Source organism: Kogia breviceps, chromosome 16, assembly GCF_026419965.1.
Source record: "Kogia breviceps isolate mKogBre1 chromosome 16, mKogBre1 haplotype 1, whole genome shotgun sequence".
Classification (NCBI taxonomy): Eukaryota; Metazoa; Chordata; class Mammalia; order Artiodactyla; family Physeteridae; genus Kogia; species Kogia breviceps.
Window position 1 is genome coordinate 54,687,322 of NC_081325.1, and position 6,750 is coordinate 54,694,071.

Below are 6,750 nucleotides of genomic sequence, written 5' to 3' on the forward strand. Positions count from 1 at the left end.
ATAAATTAGTGTATCTTCATGAAATTCCAAATAAAATACAAAAAGAATGCAATCTTAGTAGAAGCTGAAGAGAAATTAAAAATCAAAATGATAATAAGGTACAATTCACACAGCATATGTAATAATAAATAAAAATTTCCATTAAGGTTCATGGTAATGCATTCATAAAGGAAAAAGCCTTGAAATACAAGTTCTTTCAAAATACAGTTGTACTAGCAGCCGTATAGCACAGGGAGATCAGCTCAGTGCTCTGTGACCACCTAGAGGGGTGGGATAGGGAGGATGGGAGGGAGATGCAAGAGGGAAGAGATATGGGGATATATGTATACATAAGCTGATTCACTTTGTTGTAAAGCAGAAACTAACACACCATTGTAAAGCAATAAGACTCCAGTAAAGATGTTAAAAAAATGCAAAAAAAAATACAATTGTAATGAGAGATTTATTATATATTCTTCTGTACTAATGAATTAAATAGCAAATGAAACAATAGACTATGAAAATGTCAAATAATAAAATCAACAGGGACTATTATATACATATATATAATAATGAAAAATGAGTAAATAAGTATTGCTGTGTAAAGACCTAAAGCAGAAGTGAAACATCTATCTCTTATTTCTTTAAAAGTATACTAAATTGGTCATATATTGATCTACCCTCAAAAACTTCAATGAATTCTACTAGATGCAGGCTGTATTGCTTCAGCATAAGCCAATATCACTTGAAATTAAGTCAAAAAATTAAATGCACACATGCCAAAACTTTAGCATTTTAAAATAACTATACTTTAAAAAAAATCCAAAGATCAATGAAAAAAAATCAAAATAAAAATTATGTTATCTAGAATTTTGTGAAAAAGTGAGCAACATTTTAAGCTTAGTTTTTCAGTGATAATTCAATATTAGCAACCTCTCAGAATAATTTATTTCAGGAACAAGTCAGAATGAATCAATACAATCATATCACTTGCAACTGAAACAGGATTTGGTAAAACTCATTAGCCTTTCTGAATTAAAAAAGTCTATGTAAAGCGAAATAAAATAGAACATAAATATTATGTAAAGACTACTACAAACTAATATCAATTAGCATAATAAATATTAATGTCTAATGTTTAAACTGGGATTTAAAGCTATAAAGCTAGGGTTAAGAGATACAAATTACAATGTATAAAACAGATAAGCAACAAGGATATATTAAATAGCCTAGGGAATTATAGCCATTATCATGTAACAACTTTTAATGGAGTATAATCTGTAAAAATACTGAATCACTGTGCTGTACACTTAAAACTAATATAATATTATAGATTAACTATACTTTAATAAACAATAAATAAAAAAATGAAGCCAGCTTTATAAATTCAATTGTTTTTGAAGTTATGTCTAATGTAGTAACACAAGAAAATTAAGTAATGTAAGTTTGTGTTTTCACAGAATGCCCACATAATAAGTTGAATTAATTTTTACAAAAATAATTTATTAGCAATAATAATAAAAATAATTAGTGATAATTTACTCTGTGCCAGTCACTGTGCTAAGCCCTTTAAACAAATTATCCCATTTGAATTCTCTCGGTGGCCCAGGATGTTGTCTCATCTTACAGATGAGCGTGTTGGGGTTTGTGGATGTTTCCTAAGTGTACACAGCTAGAAAGTGGTAGAATCAAGATGCAAGTACAGAGGTAACTCAAAAGTTAAGATCTAAACAACCATGCAACACTTCCCTTTGCATTGAAGACTTTTGACTGTGGATACATTAACTCATATTTTTGTGTAGTCAAAAATTAAAATTTCAGAAAAATCAAAAATTTTAGTGTAATTGGGAATTCACTGTATAATGGATTGCTTGCCTGTCAGGAATAGTTGAACAACTGAATCATTTCTATTAGTTTCTAAAATTAAAGAGCTCCATTCCTTAAAAGACCTATTTGTCTTTTAAAATACCACTTAAATATTAGACCAGTCTGTCAGTTATGGTTAATTAACAGTAAAAGTAAATTCAAAACTAGCCAAAAATAATCTGTCAATTTAATAAAACAGCTTTCAGATACTTTTCTCTAGAATGAGTGTAGCAGAACCAAAGTAGCTCATTTCTTTAGTGGCATCTAAATCACATTTATATGATAAATTTAGAGTGAACATGAAATTCACATATTTGGACCTATGTAAATCAAACTACAAACTTAGTTAAGTAAATTGTTCGCTTTTCACCATGTTTATATTTGTCATGAAAGAGAAATGACATACGGGTAACTTAAAAAAAACCAGTTTTCCTGATATTTTGTTACCCTGTGCACACTGCCATAACCAGAAGATCCATCTTCCTACACAATAGAAAACCCAAAGCCAAGGGAAGAGAGGAGTGAGTCATAAACCTCCTGCTGTAGCAGCTGCAGACTGAGTTGCCGTCATTAATGCACTATAGAATATTTGATTTTTAAAGTAATTCTAACATGCTTTATATACTATGAGTGTATTTGAGAAGTTGATTTGGACAGCCCAGAATTCTAACTGGTAACTTCATGGTAAGACTTATAGTTCAAGTATGATAACTATTACTTCTTTGAAAAAATTATTGCAGTGAAAGTAAAGACTAATTATGTTTTTGGTGCAAATTTAGCTACTTTGACCTCACAGTTCATCTTCATCAACTGATATTTATCGTCTTTGGCCACTTTGTACCTGGCATTATTCTGTATTCAATTAGGATTCAAATCTTGATTTTGTGAGTATGATGTGCCGTGAAATAAATAGGTTACTATAAATCACTGTGGTTTTTTTTTTTTTTTTTTTTTTTTTTTTTTGTGGTACGCGGGGCCTCTCACTGTTGTGGCCTCTCCCGTTGCGGAGCGCAGGCTCCGGACGCGGCAGGCTCAGCGGCCATGGCTCACGGGCCCAGCCGCTCCGCGGAATGTGGGAAGCCCAACTGTGGTTTTTTTAATGACAAATGGCATATTAAGAAAAGATAATGATGGGGCTTCCCTGGTGGCACAGTGGTTGAGAATCCACCTGCCGATGCAGGGGACACGGGTTCGTGCCCCGGTCCGGGAAGATCCCACATGCCGCGGAGCGGCTGGCCCCGTGAGCCATGGCCGCTGAGCCTGCGCGTCCGGAGCCTGCGCTCCGCAACGGGAGAGGCCACCACAGTGAGAGGCCCGCGTACCACAAAAAAAAAAAAAGAAAAGATAATGATGTAATTATAGACTCATGACATTTTAAATCTACTTTTGCAATTGAATACATTTATTCATCTCTGAATCCATTACATTGAAGCCATTTAAATGGTTCTCTGCCTTTTTCTTATTTCAGAGTATCTGAAAAATGATAATAACCAAATCAAATCCATTTGTAATTCCAAGAATAAATTAAATGAATATATAATTATGAAATGAATTTATTTCTTAGTTTCACACACGTTAATCTGAATAGAGCCTTCTAAAATTTTTTTAATGCATCTATTGTTTTAGGAATTCTATTATGACCAAATTTTCAGGCTTATGTATTTAAGTTTTCTTACTTAACATTTTGTTGCCCTTCCCTTCTGCAGCTGCACTCTGAATTAATGTGTTTATAAATCCCACGATAGAAGGAATTAATTTTTAAAAATCATTTCTTTTTGCCAGTAGTTCTTAACCAGGGGAGTTTTCCATTCAGGGGACATTTGGCAATGTCTGGAGACATTGTTGATTGTCACTAAAATTTTGGAGAGAGGTGCTGCTAGCATCCAGTGGAGAGAGGACTCGGGTGCTCTTAAACCTCCCACAGCACACAGAACAGTCCCCCCATTAAAAAATTACTCGACTTGGACGTTAATATTACCGCTGCTGAATAATCTGCTTTATATAATAGCCTTGTAAACTATCACTTTTAGTTCTACAATTTGATAAAAGATGAGATAGATTTAATCTCTTCATCATGAGTAGCATGTTATGGAATGACTTGAAACTCCTTAGTCCAAGGGCACTTTTATAAGGATAGAAAATCAATAGGTGGAAATAAATGTGAAGCAGTTTTATTCCAGTAAGTTGGGATCAAAGCTTTCAAATGCTCTTTAGGACAGAATCTTGACAGTCTCAACACAACTGAAAGCTAAGCCAAGCACATGTAATCCAATAGTTTCGACCCTCTGTCATGTGGAGCATATGAGTAGGAAAATGAGCGGTGTTGACTTGAGAGGGATACATGTAGAACAAGGTTTTAATATTTTTTAAGGAGAGTGAGGTTTTGATTAAGGCAAGGAAGGGATGGACCATGATGAAAAGGTTGAGCATATGGATGAAGGCTATTTAAAATGGAGGAAGCTTGGGAGAACAAGAGTGGGTGTTTGTTTTGTTTTTGTTTTTTTGCGGTACGCGGGCCTCTCACTGTTGTGGCCTCTCCCGTTGCGGAGCACAGGCTCCAGACGCGCAGGCTCAGCGGCCATGGCTCACGGGCCCAGCCGCTCCGCGGCATGTGGAATCTTCCCGGACCGGGGAACGAACCCGTGTCCCCTGCATCGGCAGGCGGACTCTCAACGGGGTGGGTAGTTTTGAGAGAGGTCCTCTATGCAGGGAGAATCAGGGCACAGCTTATGTGAGGATGGTCTTCTTGTGCTGCTCAGGCTGAGGCCACAAAGAATAAAGAGGTTTCAGTATTTCATAACTCAATAACACCAACAAGACAGAGAAAAGAAATTACTTGGATCTGTAGCTTCATATATGATATTCACTTTTAAAAATTAACTGAATTTTTTAATTGATGAATTCCTCTCAGAGTGGGAGATGAGAGTAAATAAAGGTCATTTTGGTCCATGGCTGAGCCTGAAAGAGATAAAGGGGAGAACTGCATTGATTGTGTTTGAAAATATGAAAGACTGGATGCAAAAGCATATTATTCATTAATACATTTCTTGCACGGGTTGGCTTTATAGATTTTTATATCACTGATGGATGCAGAGCAGCTTAAGGTTAGTGAAAAAATACAGTTTTTGGATACTGTTTAAAACTGATGATGCCTTTTATGAGCTAGAGGAAAATGTTTATTGGGTAGAATTCTCCCTGAAACATTGAAGAGAATTACAGACACTTTTTTCTTGCTGGAGTCACTGGAGCCTTTGATAACTGGGAATGGGGGTCTAATTTTAGGAATTAAATCAGAGGGAAGGAAGAAAAAGGAGCAAGGGGAATTTAAGCATGGGAAACTCAGATTTGATAGCACCCTCTCAGAAAGGAAGGGAAAAGGGCTTCAATTCAGAAAAATCATAGGATTCTTGTATCCGATGTTTAGTACTGTATCCAGAATCAGATCACCAAGTGAGGAAGGACCGTACTGATGTTACCTCCTCATACCATAGAGGTTAGACTGGACTGAGCCTTCAGATGTCACTCAAGGAGTGGACTCAGCCGAGAGGAAGCATAAAGAGAATGAATGAGTGGTAGGGAGAGAGATTGATATCTTTCGATTACCAACTGTGTGCTGGACACTATACCAGGCACTTTCTGCTACGCTAGTCTATTAATTAGACACATTTTGTTTGGGTACATTTTACTGATCACTCCACTGAGAATCAGTAAATGTACCTGATCACATGTCTGGCTTGTGACAAAACTGCGGAACAAACTCATGTATCTGAAGAAATGAAAGAAAGGCTAGCATTCGAAGGTTTATTTTGCTTTAGAATGTTTCTGACAACCTGTTCCTCCTCCTTTCTCCTTATAAGTACATCTATCCACATATACTACTTGCTGGACTACTCATTACCTGAATAGTTGCTTCCTCTTTTCCCCTTTGCGATTAATTCTCCATATTTCTCTAGATCTTGCTGATTTATATATGTTGTATTTCTCAGCTAAGGGCCAAATGGATGAACTAACTCCATTTAACTATATTTTTTGATAAGACAATAAATGTGAGACACACGAGTTTTCTAAAATATATAATTATTTATTCACACCAGAAAGAAAAGCACAATTATTTTATAATATAAATACAAATTCTCCTAGTTGAGCTAATGAATAATCTGGGGGAGTTTTAAAGAACTCTCTATCTGCCCATGATACTTGGAGAACTTCTAACCTAACAGTTGCTGCAGAAAGATAATTTAATTTCAATGTTTGCTGACTCATTTTCTTTTAGGAAAATCTATCCTAAGTACAAAGTTCAATATAGAATAGATTAGCTTTAGGATGTTGTTTCTGCCATGTCAGGAGCAGGCAAATAATGTAATGTCAAAGGTGGGCTGGGTTTCTGGGAACAATAGGGAGAGGTGGGGATTGAGCTGAAATGAAAAGCGCCTCTTCTGGTAAAGGTGACACTGTTTACTCATTTCCTATTGACCGTTGCCATCTGTGGATATGGAACTGTGTGACAGATATTCTGGTTTTTCAAGCAAGACCAAATCAAGAGTTTTAAATGTGATATTTCCTTATTTTTTTAAGTTGGCAGTGATTGAAAATATGTACAGATTTCCCATTTTCTTTTTTGTTTAAGTAAAAAAGAAGCATTTCTATGAGGTAAAGTTTCATATCATCTTTCCTCATGTCAAAGAAGACTATAAATTGTTTTGCAGTCCATAATGTCTGCTCTTCCCATTTAAAATTATGTTTTTATGAGATCATAAACAGTGTATGTTTGAGTGAAAAATATACTTAAAGTGTCCCTAAGTCAGAAAATATAGTGTATAAATACTGCATATAAAAAGATGCTCCAAGATGGAAATACTTGGAGTTCACTTTAAAATTTGTCAATAATGTTAATTTAATTCATTT